Source organism: Homalodisca vitripennis, chromosome 1, assembly GCF_021130785.1.
Source record: "Homalodisca vitripennis isolate AUS2020 chromosome 1, UT_GWSS_2.1, whole genome shotgun sequence".
In the NCBI taxonomy this organism is placed as follows: domain Eukaryota; kingdom Metazoa; phylum Arthropoda; class Insecta; order Hemiptera; family Cicadellidae; genus Homalodisca; species Homalodisca vitripennis.
Window position 1 is genome coordinate 240,602,153 of NC_060207.1, and position 15,276 is coordinate 240,617,428.

The window sequence follows — 15,276 nt, forward strand, 5'->3', positions numbered from 1 at the left end:
ATTTTTCATATTCAAAGTAACTGAAAGCTTGATAAAGTAACAAAAATCCAATACGGTGGTGAAAACATTAATTCAAATATTTACACAATGAAATACAGACATATATTGTAATATATAGATTTTATGTTATTAAAATAAAATTGAAACATTTGCCATTATGATGATTGTGGTTAAAAAAATAGACTATGCTGGAGTTATTTGGAAGAGCTAATGTTTATGGGACAATAAGACAATTTGTGAACGGATGAGACAATGAGAACCTCTCTTCATCTAGATTGCACAACTTTCATTAGTCAGTATTTTTGGTGTTGAAACAATGCAAACAGTACGTTTTGAGCTTCATTATTCTTCCATACCAACTATTTTTGGATCTCTTCAAATAAACATGACTCCTGATTTCAGTAGACAAGACTGTGATAGCATCTGATTCAAAATGCTGTATGTAAGAAGAAGGTTTGCCGGAGCAAAACTTAAAATTTGCAATGAAATAACGTTTTCCAGCATAGCTGCGTTATTTGTATATGGCAGTATTAAAACTAAATATTATTTGTAATTAAGCAATATTAGTTTCGTCGCCATATTTTGAAATGGTCTGCTGCTACAGCGTTTAAATGTAGCAAAACGCAAAACTATTGAATGTTAATGGTTATGGTATTGACATATTGCTTTATCATAAAGACCACCTAGAAACACGAACCAGGATGTGTTTGCAATAAAAGTTTCAATATCCAGTATAGATGCTCAGTAAATCATAGCTGTGATGATGTATCGACATCGAGTTGTTAGTACTAATATACGACTAGTATGATAGCGGTAATTTAATCTATCATTTACTAGTTTGTCCCGCTTAATAAATTATTGCTAAATTGCTACGATGTAAGCCTGCAATATATTTAGAAAATTTTCTTGTGAATATAATTATTTAAGATAAATTTAAATTTCATATTTATATTTTAAATATGCCAAGTTAGAATGTTTACTTTTACCGCTATTTTTTATCTGGGCTTTGAGTAAAGTGTGTGGGACGGGGGTAATGGTAATTGGGTGGTCTGCATCATCATTACTGGAACTTTCTTATCTTTGCCCACTAGGTAAGATGTCGTTTAACGCCCCCCTCCCCCGCAGTCCCCAGGTTTTTGGCTGTTTAAATGTATTTCAAACTGTTTGCTGGCTTAAAGTTGACGAAATTAACTTAATTCTCAATCCAACATGGTGACCTTTAACATTCCCAACCCGACGATCCTTTTAATTTGTCAATCGGTAACTCAGTCATATCCAACTTTACGTCACTTACAAAAGGAATTCACACGTTATCCTTAAATTTGTGAACCATATTTTCATATATTCTGTAAATATATAAGCGCATAGACATAAATTGGAAGAGTATTTACTGAACCGTTTTTTGAACGATTCCGTAACAACTTTTTTTATAACAAATCAGACTGACTAATAACAGGAAATAATTTTAGTTGAAACCTATACTTATTAGTACAATTTAATGTTGATAACAAGATACATAATCGGAAAATGTGGTTCAGGTGCAGTTACACGTAGACACTTCCTTTAACGTTATATTCTATAACTTGCAATCACACATTCCTAATGTAATTAGGTTGTAACAATTATATTACTTCCTAATTCCTAAAAGATATTCTCAGTTATTTATGAAATTCGTCTTTCACGATATTTTCTCCTTGCCTTCATGCTTACCTGTAAGACGAAAGAAAAAAAATGTTCACAAACGTCTAGTAAATATCGAAAGAATTGACATTCATAAACATTGAACTTACCGTTGATTCTAAAGAAATTAAAGTCCATAAATCTGTTGTTTTTGATTTCATCGTGAGGAACAACAGACCGCCAGGTGGGATAGACATACATAAATGAAATTTCTGCCAACCCCTCGAGTGATAGGCTTCGCTAACGCTCAGCCATTTACTTAATGGTAAAACTTTATCATTAGATAATAATAAATTTTTCATAAAATATATTTATTACAGTGAAAAAATGTAACTGATAATGAAAATGTTTTCTAATGTAAGCATAAATTTTCCAAAAAGATAGCTTAACAACCAAAAACGGCTATTTCAGCACCTTAAAATTCGTGAATTTGTCAGAAAAGAAGTATCAAAAGTAGCGTGTCCAGGTTAGCATGTAATCAGCTGTTATCGTACACGAATACGCGGTCACGCCATCACACCGTTACTTTGAGTTTAAAAACCTAAAATAAGCAAACCTGTGTTATCCAGGTCTTTATAATGACCTTATTGTGTGGTTTCCATCAGTATAGCTTAGAAGTGCATAGATATCGATTAATTATTATCTACCTTATAGAACGAAGGAATAAACATTATAATCGGAAATCAATGACAAACATACTAATTAGAAAAATATGCAATGGCAGCAAAGGATTACAAATTATTACAATGGTCAGTTGTTTATTCGAACTTACAATGTCAGAGATTATGTTGGTAAGTGGTCAAGGATACCCATTCTGGGTGCTACCATGAAATAGTAGGACAATTACAAAAGACAAGGTATTAGGTCCCACCTAGAAAAACACTGCTGTGGTTCATGAATTGGTAAATTTGTCATAGGTCAAACTATTGCTTTTAATTAATTAATTATAGTAATTTTACAGCATCCATATTTAACACGTAACTCACAAATCTATGAATGCCAAACACAAACATTTATTTTACCTGTCTGCAAGAATCTGATGAATGAAATAAGCTTTGGATATACAATTTCGCATGTAACATCGGTGAAGCCCTTTATGTAACACAAGTTGTGGCTTACTCTTACCTATCAGTTAATTACTAATTATTTGTGATGCAAAAGGAAATGAGCAATGTTATGCACATTTCTTACAATTATTTTGCAATAAAGTTTTTACCCCGTGCCTTTTTTACTGGTTGAGCGTTTGGATAGTTTTAATTATGAAATCTGATCTCTGCGTGTCTGTTAACACGACAAACCATCTCGTTGTAATGCTGTGTGAAACCCTATTTCTGCTATCTCTAAGCTGAACATGAAAACTATTTCACTAGTTTCACTTCTGGCTGGTTTATAGCTTCCAGTTGAACCCAAATTTGTACGGCAAAAACAGATGTATTACTTAATCTGGGCAACCTTATGGATATTCAAGAACGGCACATCACTACGCGTAAATTTCAAGGGTGCGCAAGTGAAATTCGATAGGTCTAGTCTACTGCGGGAGATTACTATTATAGTTGGTAGGGGTTTGTTCCCTATGATTCAAAGGTTCTTGCCTGCCTACACATAAGGGTGTGCCACCCCCTGCCTGTTTTGATTGGAGAGGCTGGTACAGAGCTGGCTTCTCCTTTTTCCCAGGGGACATGACTTGAGATTAGTGCCCTAAACCTTTCCTCATGAATCTTAAGGGGGTTCGGTATGCCCTATCCTTCCCATGTTAATTTGGCCAATTTTATGTACCTTTTTCTCAGAAACCTTTAAAGCTATCATCATCAAACTTTAGGACACTACTATTTAGACCTTTGTTAACATTTAGACGGAACAAAGTGAGCCGGTTCAATACCTATATCTCCCCGGCTCATGTGTGTTTTATATAGTGTGTGTGTGGTTTATTGGCTGCAGAGGCGACTGACCTTTTGAAGGCGTTTGGAGGCGTTTTGGCCTTTCGGTAGAGTGGTAGAGACTCTGAGCCGTGGTGTACTGGTTAGAAGTAGCTCCAGATTTAATATTTTTGTTTAATTAAGTGTTTTGGAATTTTGCTGAGCTATTTCCTTCTAACATGTGCGGCTAGGTTTACGGCCCCTCACTGATGAGTAAGTTTTGCTTTCTTTTAATATTTAGTGATTATTTTCTTTTTTCAAACTGTGAAGGTTAAGAGCACATGGTTTTCCAAATTGTAGTTTTGCTTTTTATTAAATTTTAGTACTTCTGGCTGTTAACTAAATTTTTAAATTGGCTTTCAAATTATTTCTCTTACACTTTTATTAGTTTTCACCCTTTCTCTTCAGCTTAAATTATTTTTCTGTCTCTCAGTGAGGACCAGTCCTAGGCTTATGTTACAGTTCTTTTTATTCTGCAGCCAATATTGTTTGTAATGTGTCACTTGTTATGTAGTTTTTGTAAACAAACCCAGAGAGACTGCTGAAGGTTCATTTTGCTAAATTTAAGCCTTTCTGAGAGATGTAACGTTCTTCGGGTCTTTTAGCCCATAACTCCCCCCTTATAGCCTACTTGGTTAATTTAAGGCCTTCTGCCATCAAATTTTAAATTTAGATTCCTGTTATTAGGCTGCTACTTTTTGGCCATCAGTTTTTTTTCCTAATCATTAAAATTTTTTTTTTCACCAAGAGTTAAAAACGCTTAATTTTGTTCTGTGACAGAGGGGATTTTCATACTAACTTTCTTTGGGGTTGTTGTTTTGAGTTGGGAATTTTATTTTAAGTGCAGGATGCCCTTCCCCTGCTTTTCACCAATTTTGAGCCTATTCTGTCAATAAATGCCTGTTTTAAAAATGTTTTTAACCAAATTGTTACGTATGGTAGGCTACTGCGTATACCTCGAATAAATTTCTTTATAACTTATTGTTTTAGTCTTTTAAATGGAATATCTTGTTTATTTATTGTTTTCTAATGTTACCAGCTTCTATATTAAGGTTTATTTTAATTTTTATCAGTAATTGATTGGTCTGTGATATTTTGAAATTTTGGTAATTTAACTTAACTTAAAATTCTTGATAGATAACTTTTGGCAACTTTACTTTTATTAAAATCTATATTGTTTGGCAACTATTTATTAATTTTTATTAACTTTAAAAGGGTACTAGGCTGAAACCTGGTTTCAGGGTCCAAGGGATGAATTGTTTTCTCCTGTCATCTCTCCATCATGCGTGGTCGCAGAGACCTTCGCCTTTGCGCTCTGCTGAAGGACGGCCACCATGATGGACATACCTACCAGTCAACATCTGTGATACCCTGTGATATTGTTATTGTTGCCATTTATATAGTTTATATTTTGTTATTTAATTTTAAGTTAGTTTTAGATATTATTTAGTTATTTCTTGGATTTCATTAGGAGCCCGCCCTTAGCCGAAGGATACCGGTGGAATTGGCATTTCTTGTTTCAAATTATGGCGTTTCTAATTTTTGGTATGCAGGTGCACCTGACAAGAATTGTTTGAGGTATACTACTGTGGGCACTTTTTAATTTTTTTTTATAGTATATATATACATATTTATATTGACTGGATAGGCCCATGTTATTGTCTTAGTAAATGAACCTGAGTATACTGACCACGGTGTTCTTTTTTTTTTACCTAGTTTAGTTTTGATCCGGCATCCCGTTCGCCACCATGGGCACGCGCTTCCCTGTTGGTCTGCTGTGGGTGTGCGAGCGGCGATGTGCGGTTTCAATGGTAGCAGAGCGTGGTTAGCTGCTCTCTCAGCTGTCTCTCAGTTCTGGTTTTGTTTGTTGGTGTAGGTTAGTGTTAGGTAGGGGGAGGTTAGAGTACACAACTTTTTCCATTAGGAGCTCGCCCTAGCACAGGATACCGGGTGGAATTGGTTTAGTGTCTTGCTTCCTGCAGACTTACCCTTTGCAGGGAGCAAGGGACTCTAAATTGCTTAACCGCTAAATTTATCTAACTGTACTCTACTTCTCCCCTATCAATGTGTTGTTTTGTTATATTTATTGCTTCTGTGTTTGTAGGTTGTGGTTAGTGTATATTTGCAGGGTATCCTTCTATTAGGTGGCAGGTATTGAGTTCTTCACTTGGACCTCGTCAGTGTTAAGCCTTTTTGTGAGTTGAGTCCACTTAGGTTACTAAGTAATTTTTGCGTACGCTTTGTTGTTTATTGTTTATTTATTTGTCTTAATTGTTTGGTATGGCTTTTTCCCTGGTGCCTGAACATCTACGCAAGCCCGAGTTGGTTTTTGAGGTTCCTGGCGAGAGGACAGAAGCCCGAGGGAGATGTGAGGGCATTAAGAGCTCAATTGCGGGCTTGTATAGCGTTGGACCGCCAGCTGGAATGCAGAGTTCCAAATTAACACAGAATTTGAGTTTTGTAAAACCCGTATGGAGGAATTAGAAGACGATATTAATTTTGAGTCACTTCCCATGTCCGGGTCAGCAAAGGCTAGATTGGCATCTCAGCTTTTACATTGGCGTGACAGAATAGTTTTACTTATGTCGGCTCCTAGTTTAGACTCTGATATTAAAAGTTGGGCTTTTTCGGCCAGTAATAAATTAAAACAAGCCCTAGATGGTTTGAGTGAGGTGCGCTCGGTGAAGGAGAAGGGGGTACTATTTACCGCTGTCACTCCAACGGAGGTTCCCACTACCATTACTTTTGCTAACCATCCACCGGCTCTTTCTTTCGAGCCTCCCAGAGTTTACTATGTCTCCGATGGGTAGTGGCCCTCCTGAAGCGGCTGGTGAGGCTTCATCTATAGTTGTGCCTTCATTTTCTAGCTTTGGCAAACTGCCTCATCCTTTGGGGAGTGTGTTACAACACTTCCCCAGAGTTGATGGACTTGACACTAATTTACTTATCCATTTTCTTCTAGAAGTTTTTAAGCTGAGAGAATTTCCTGGTATGACAGATGCTATGCTTATGCAGATTTTAGCGCAGTTTTCCTTAAGGCCCCTTTTTGATCGCCTTCTAGACTGCCTTAAGAGAGGTGCCACCTTTGGACCAGTTCCACGCCGAGATCTTGGAGTTCTTTGTACCTGCTCGGGTTAGGGAGCGCTTGCGGGTGGAACGCGTTTACCGTCCTCAGGCACCAGGCGAGACGTTGAGCCATTTTGGTCGGGGAGATACGGGATGTAGCCCGGGTGTTGCGCTTGAGCTTGAGCGAAAACGGAGTTGGTGAGCCTTATTTTGGAGGGCATTAAACCTGAGGAACGCTCCCGTTTGATTTTTTGTAGCCGTCCCGCATCTTTTGCGGATTTGGACCGCCTCTCCATCATCTCTAGAGGGGTTCAGGATGCGGATGATCAAAGGGAGGCCATGTCGAGGCATCTTCCTCACTTGCCTCCGGGGCCGGTCCATGCTCCGGTGCAGTCTGAGCCAGCAGCTGCTCCTTCCCGTAGGGCAGCCTCCTACCCTGTTATGGCTGCAAGCAAGTGGGACATATTAGACCGTTTTGTCCACTTAATAAAAAAAACTAGTAAGCTTGCGGACGAGTAAGCCCGACTCGTGCCGTAAAGGTAATTTTGAGGGCAAATATGTACCTAATTTTGATGGTAAAAGGGTAGCTGGTTTAATACAGAACAGAAAGAAAACAGAAAGAAATAGACTTGGGGACAGTTATCATCGTTGGCCGAGAGGGGAGGTTGCTGCTCTGGCTGCGCAGGGAGTAAGGGCTGCCCGCTCAAACCTGCCCACAACTGGATGTGCTTGTGGGGGAATGTGGTGCAGAAGGCCCTGGTTGATTCTGGGTCAGCACGCAGCCTGATTTCTTTGTCGTTTTTTGAAGATCTAAAAATCCTCTGGGCTAATACGGCAGGTTGAGCCTAGTTCACTTATCTGCTGGACTGCTTCACGCACACCTTTACCTATTATCTGTAGTGCCCAGATTCACATCAAAATTAATTATTTCTCTTGGGATTGGAGCTTTTTGGTGGCTAAGGACCTGACTCTTCCTTTCATCTTGGGAGCAGATTTTATCGGAAAAACTGGCATGATTTTGGATTTGGCCTCCAGTCATGTTTTCTTTGCTTTCGCCAGGCGGGTGCTCGTTCCCTTTTCTGATGTCGAGTCTCGTGGGACTGCTGCCTTAGAGATGGAAGATAAGAGCTTGACTCCTCCTGACCAACTAGGACATCTTACGCCGAAAGAGGCTGAGGACATAAGGCAGATTTGTTCCAGTTTTCCTGAAGTCCTTACTGACAAACTGGGTACGACCAATCTCTTGGAATACGAGATTCGTCTTACAGACACCCGTCCTGTACGTTCCCATCCATATAAGCTTGCTCCGCCCAAGATGGAGATTCTGAGAAATATGATTGATGATTTACTTAAGAGTGGGGTGATCGAGCCGTCTTGCTCAAATTTCTCCAGTCCAGCGTTTCTAGTGCCGAAACCTAATGGGAAGTCCAGATTGGTCCTGGATTATCGAAGGCTCAATGCTCAGATAGAAATTGACTCCGTGCCTCTCCCCGATTTGCATTCTGATTTCGACTGGTTTGGTAAGGCCAAGTATTTCTCCATTTTTGATCTTAACCAGGCATACCATCAGATTCCACTAAAACACGAGTCTCGACCTCTCACTGCTTTTTGTGTGCCTTGGAATTTGTACCAGTTCACCCGAGTGCCTATGGGCTTGGCTGTGGGGGCCCAAACACTCACCAGACTCCTGGATTCTATCTTTCATGATGTCAAATTTAAGTTCGTGTTTCAACTATCTGGATGACCTGCTTGTGTACAGTGAGAGTTATGAGGAGCACTTGACTCATCTAGAGGAAGTTCTAACTAGGCTGCGAGAGTCTGGCCTTACCGTCAATCCTGAAAAGGTGAGTTTTGCTCAGCCTGAAATATCGTTTTCTGGGTCATCTTGTCTCTTCTCGAGGTGTTTGTATTGATCCAGAGAGAACCCAGGCAATCAGGGAGTTTCCTCCTCCTAAGGATGCCAAGGGGATTGCCCGTTTTGTGGGAATGATAAATTTTTATCGTCGTTTCATCCCCAATGTTGCTGAAGTGGCGGCCCCTCTGAACTCTCTTAGGAAAAAGGGTGCCAAGTTTGAGTGGGGTGAAGCGCAACAGACTGCTTTTGAGCAGCTGAAAAGAGGCAGTGATGCAGCCTCCAGTCTTGGCTATGCCTGATTTTCAGTCGTAAGTTCGTTCTTGCAAACTGATGCTTCCTCCTTAGCCGTTGCTGCTGTTTTATCGCAAGAAGTAGATGGTATCCGGCAGCCCATAGCTTATGCTTCACGCACGTTAACCCCTTGTGAGAAGAAGAGTTGTTCTGTTTATGAGCTGGAATGTTTGGCTGTCGTGTTTGGGATTAACAAGTTCAGGCGTTACCTAGAACATAAAGAATTTTTGTTGGAAACCGACAACCAGGCACTTTCTTGGCTCCTTGCCCACCCCCCGTCAGCTCGGGAAGATTGGTCGCTGGGTAGTCCAAATTTCTGCCCTTAAGTTCACAGTGCAGCACGTGCGAGGCACTCAAAATATCATAGCGGACACTCTGTCACGCATGTATCACTTACCCAACCGACCACCAGAATTTATCAGAGCCGCCATGTTGTGGCGTGCTCCTAGACTTTCCTCTGGCATTTTCGGACATTGTTCCACACCAACTTAAGGATCCCGAGCTGACTGCTATCATCAATGAGCTTAAAAACGGAGGTGCCCACCCTCCTTATTTTCTGTACCAAGGTGCTCTATGCTGCCGTGACAAGCAGCGGAGAAAACCTAAGTTAGTGCTGCCAAGCTTTCTTGTACCGATGGTCTTTCAGTATTTTCATTCTTCTCCTGTGGGCGGACATCTAGGAATTCATAAGACCATCGCGAAGATTAGGGATCAGTTCATCTGGAAAGGTATGGACCGGGATATTGCAGCTCGAGTACGTTCTTGTGAACTGTGCTCGCTAAGCAAACCCGCTCAAAATACCAAGTTGGGTCTTTTGTCATCTGAGGTGGCGGAAAAACCTTTGGAGAAGGTTTTCATTGACTATGTTGGGCCTCTCCCGCGTAGCAAGTCCGGAAATAAGTTCCTACTTGTTTGTGTGGATGCCTTCTCCAAGTTTGTTTGGTTGTTCCCATTGCGGAGTGCTACCTCGCAGCTCACGGTGCAAGCACTTCGTAACCATTTCTTTCAACACTTTGGAATCCCCGCCACCTTAGTTTTCCGATAATGGTTCACAGTTTGTCTCCAATATCTTTAAAAGAATGTGCTTTGGGCACGGAATCCGCCATGTGACTACTTCCCCTTTCTATCCTCAGCCTTCTCACGCCGAACGGTTTAATCGCAATCTTCGATCTGCTCTCATTGCCTTTCATGCGGAAAATCAGACCACTGGGATCAACAACTACCTTGGATCCAATTTTGCCTTTAATACGGCCCAGCATGAAAGTCACAAGGCGGTACCTTTCGAGTTATTATTTGGCTTTCCGCCAAACAACCCTTTGGCGAACCTTTGGAAAATTAGCGATCTTCTGCCACCTCCTGGTACTCCCAATGTGAAAGCCACTTGGGAGGCAGCCAGGCGGAATCTCATTCGGGCTAGGGAGTTAGTAAGGAGGAAGTACAACCGAGGTCGTATTGCCAATCCCTTCCAGGTGGGGGATCTAGTTTACTGCAAGGCTCACCCAGTCAGTTCGGCTGTGGATAAAAGAGCTGCTAAACTTTGCTACAGGTGGACTGGTCCCCACCGCATCTTGAAGTTTCTGACTCCGGTGACTGCCCGACTGGGAGATCCTCAGTCCGGGAAGATATTCAGGAAGGCGCACATATCCCATCTGAAGCCTTGCCGGAGTCATCCGTGATTTCTCTTTAGTCTGTGCGGGAGGGTTTTGGGTCCAGAGGCCTGATCACCTCTGCTCTTTCTTCCTGATCAAGGTTCCTGTGTTCTTCTTTGTACCCACGCTACTCTTGGAGGGTTTTCTTGCCTCCAACTGGATTTTCTTGGTTTTCCCTTCTGCAGACTTAAGGGTTTCCGGTTTATAATTCTTCAATCATTTGGGGGGGAGAGGCATTTCGTTCGATTTTTCTTTTTGAAGAAATTTTAACAGAGGGGAGTTCCTCCTTTTGGGGGGGGAGTCTGAGCCGGTTCAATACCTATATCTCCCCGGCTCATGTGTGTTTTATATAGTGTGTGTGTGGTTTATTGGCTGCAGAGGCGACTGACCTTTTGAAGGCGTTTGGAGGCGTTTGGCCTTTCCGGTAGAGTGGTAGAGACTCTGAGCCGTGGTGTACTGGTTAGAAGTAGCTCCAGATTTAATATTTTTGTTTAAATTAAGTGTTTTGGAATTTTGCTGAGCTATTTCCTTCTAACATGTGCGGCTAGGTTTACGGCCCCTCACTGATGAGTAAGTTTTGCTTTCTTTTAATATTTAGTGATTATTTTCTTTTTTCAAACTGTGAAGGTTAAGAGCACATGGTTTTCCAAATTGTAGTTTTGCTTTTTTATTAAATTTTAGTACTTCTGGCTGTTAACTAAATTTTAAATTGGCTTTCAAATTATTTCTCTTACACTTTTATTAGTTTTCACCCTTTCTCTTCAGCTTAAATTATTTTTCTGTCTCTCAGTGAGGACCAGTCCTAGGCTTATGTTACAGTTCTTTTTATTCTGCAGCCAATATTGTTTGTAATGTGTCACTTGTTATGTAGTTTTTGTAAACAAACCCAGAGAGACTGCTGAAGGTTCATTTTGCTAAATTTAAGCCTTTCTGAGAGATGTAACGTTCTTCGGGTCTTTTAGCCCATAACTCCCCCTTATAGCCTACTTGGTTAATTTAAGGCCTTCTGCCATCAAATTTTAAATTTAGATTCCTGTTATTAGGCTGCTACTTTTGGCCATCAGTTTTTTTTCCTAATCATTAAAATTTTTTTTTTCACCAAGAGTAAAACGCTTAATTTTGTTCTGTGACAGAGGGGATTTTCATACTAACTTTCTTTGGGGTTGTTGTTTTGAGTTGGGGAATTTTATTTTAAGTGCAGGATGGCCCTTCCCCTGCTTTTCACCAATTTTGAGCCTATTCTGTCAATAAATGCCTGTTTTAAAAATGTTTTAACCAAATTGTTACGTATGGTAGGCTACTGCGTATACCTCGAATAAATTTCTTTATAACTTATTGTTTTAGTCTTTTAAATGGAATATCTTGTTTATTTATTGTTTTTCTAATGTTACCAGCTTCTATATTAAGGTTTATTTTAATTTTTATCAGTAATTGATTGGTCTGTGATATTTTGAAATTTTGGTAATTTAACTTAACTTAAAATTCTTGATAGATAACTTTTGGCAACTTTACTTTTATTAAAATCTATATTGTTTGGCAACTATTTATTAATTTTTATTAACTTTAAAAGGGTACTAGGCTGAAACCTGGTTTCAGGGTCCAAGGGATGAATTGTTTTCTCCTGTCATCTCTCCATCATGCGTGGTCGCAGAGAACCTTCGCCTTTGCGCTCTGCTGAAGGACGGCCACCATGATGGACATACCTACCAGTCAACATCTGTGATACCCTGTGATATTGTTATTGTTGCCATTTATATAGTTTATATTTTGTTATTTAATTTTAAGTTAGTTTTAGATATTATTTAGTTATTTCTTGGATTTCATTAGGAGCCCGCCCTTAGCCGAAGGATACCGGGTGGAATTGGCATTTCTTGTTTCAAATTATGGCGTTTCTAATTTTTGGTATGCAGGTGCACCTGACAAGAATTGTTTGAGGTATACTACTGTGGGCACTTTTTAAATTTTTTTTTATAGTATATATATACATATTTATATTGACTGGATAGGCCCATGTTATTGTCTTAGTAAATGAACCTGAGTATACTGACCACGGTGTTCTTTTTTTTTACCTAGTTTAGTTTTGATCCGGCATCCCGTTCGCCACCATGGGCACGCGCTTCCCTGTTGGTCTGCTGTGGGGTGTGCGAGCGGCGATGTGCGGTTTCAAAAGTTAAAAAAAGAAGTTTTTATTTAATTTGTTGTAAATAAAAAATTTATCAATTTTTTGTAAAATAATTTATAATTATAATTTTTTAATAAAAATTTAAAATAGATTTTTATAATGTCTTTCGCTTAGACCTTTGTTAACATTTAGAGCGAAAGACATTATAAAAATCTATTTTAAATTTTTATTAAAAAAATTATAATTATAAATTATTTTACAAAAAATTGATAAATTTTTTATTTACAACAAATTAAATAAAAACTTCTTTTTTTAAACTTTGTTCCGTCTAAATGTTAACAAAGGTCTAAATAGTAGTGTCCTAAAGTTTGATGATGATAGCTTTAAAGGTTTCTGAGAAAAAGGTACATAAAATTGGCCAAATTAACATGGGAAGGATAGGGCATACCGAACCCCCAGGTGGCGGCCCCAACTCCCAACCTTACCCATCCAACATATCATCCAGCAAGCATCGCATAGTCCTTATAGGACTAGGTTCAACTTTCTAAGCTTCATGTCCTAAGAGAAAACATTCTGATCCTGGGATGGGAAAACATCTTTCCACTGAACACACTACTTTTCGGTTGAGGCAGTTATCCTCAATAGAGTGATATTTAATATTAAGAGAAGGACTAAATTAATGGGATGTAACATGATAGTATAACTGAGCTAATATTAGTAACCTAACTACAGAAGTGAAATACTCTATTAGCTCTTTAAGCAGTATGGTTTTAATGTCGGAAAATATATGATAGACAAAAATAATGAACTAGGATGGACTCTTAAAAAATTAAAATCATAATTATTAGGACTTATCTTTCAATTCTTTTGACATGCAGTCGGTTATTATAACAGCTGGAAGTGTGGCATAAAAAGTCCCTAATTTAACTTGTGGCTTTAACAAGCGTTCGTAAGATTGCCTAAATAATGGCCTGCCTAATTCGTTTAAAAGATTTTTATTGACTAGGTCATAAAAAAATTTAGATAAGAAAAACATTTTTAATTAAACGTTATAACTATAGTGTAGTAACACTTTATTCATAAAATATATCAACACTTTTTTAAATATAAAACATTTTAAATTTTAAATTAGCAGGATGTATAATTCTTATTTTTATTCATTACACGATAAAGACTCAAAATTGACACGTGCCTTGTTTGAAAAAGGAGGGAAATTGTTTATAAGGTTAGGTGGTTCGAGTGGCAGAGTGGATTATTTCCGGTTGGCTGAGCGCGACCCCTCTGTTCCACCATTCTACCGTACAATAGGCTGCAGGTGGGGAAGCAAACCTGGGAATGGTATTTACTCAGATGTTTAAGTACTAAAAATACCCGAAATAAAATTTACGCCACTGTTAGTTATAAACAAAAATTAAACACTATTTGAAATTTGAATAAATAATTAAGTGACAGTATGAATAAACATTTATTGTATTATACGGTTTAAAGTAAAATAGTTTCAATCTAAATAATTCAACTGAAAAATTATTAAAGTTCTATAATAACAACTTACAAAGGTTTTCTGGTGTAAAATATGTCCTTTTAAACCCAACCTAGTTAAATGAGTGCCGTATACATTCTAAACCTTTTTGCAATGGTTTTAAAAACAAGTTTTCCCTCTTTCAAAAGTAAATGTTGATTTATATATATATATATATATATTCTAATAATTTTATTTTTATAATATCAATTTTTCTTCCATTTCAAAGAAAAATAGTCTTTGTATTTTTTATTGTAAGAAGGAATATGTTTAATATCAATATATTATTTTAACTAGTTCATAATTATAAGAATTATTTATTGCTGAATTAATGTAATTAACATATTGTATACGTATTTATGTAAAACAATATGCATGTAAAGTACGTTACCTAAAGAATGTATTTTTAATAAAGTCTGTTCACAACCACAACGATTAACAATGCTAGAGGACAAGGTATGGTTACACGATACTGCAATATAATTAATGCCTTTCTGAATTTTACTTCAAGTGTAATAAAAGAAATCATACCTTTAGATTAAAACGAAACAAACCGCAGATTACAGTGTAACATCATTTTATCCTGATGTTATTCAGCCGAATCTCTGGATAACATCAATATTTAGATCGGTTTGAAAGAGTGAACGGAAACATATTTTTTAATAACCAGTTTCACTTGAACTCGTGCATTATTTATATTTCCTTTAACAATATTTGGAGTACATGCGTAATAAATGGCAACAAATTTAAAATGTCATGGATTGTCTAAAACATTTGTAGTTGTAAGTTTGAAAGATTTAAATGCTAGGCATGAGAACGACAGTAACATTATCAGTGTGATGGCGAATGCGGGTATTGTATTGGCAGCGTTTTATTTTCTGCAAACATTAACAAAAGACTGAGAAAACGATAATGAATGATGAATAACCGGAAGAAGACATGACTCATTCTCATGCCTGAACTCCGCTAGACCGACTAAGGCTTTATTTAGGAACGTATTACACACGTATAATGCGTAACTGAATGCCTTTAAACATTCCCATTATTCCGTAGGTAGTTACTAATGTTGGCTATCATCTTTTATAATTATTCTCTGTGAAATTAATTATTAAATCAATCCATTATTCTTATTCTGGTATAATTTAAAGAAACAATTTCTTTTACTATATGTAATCAGT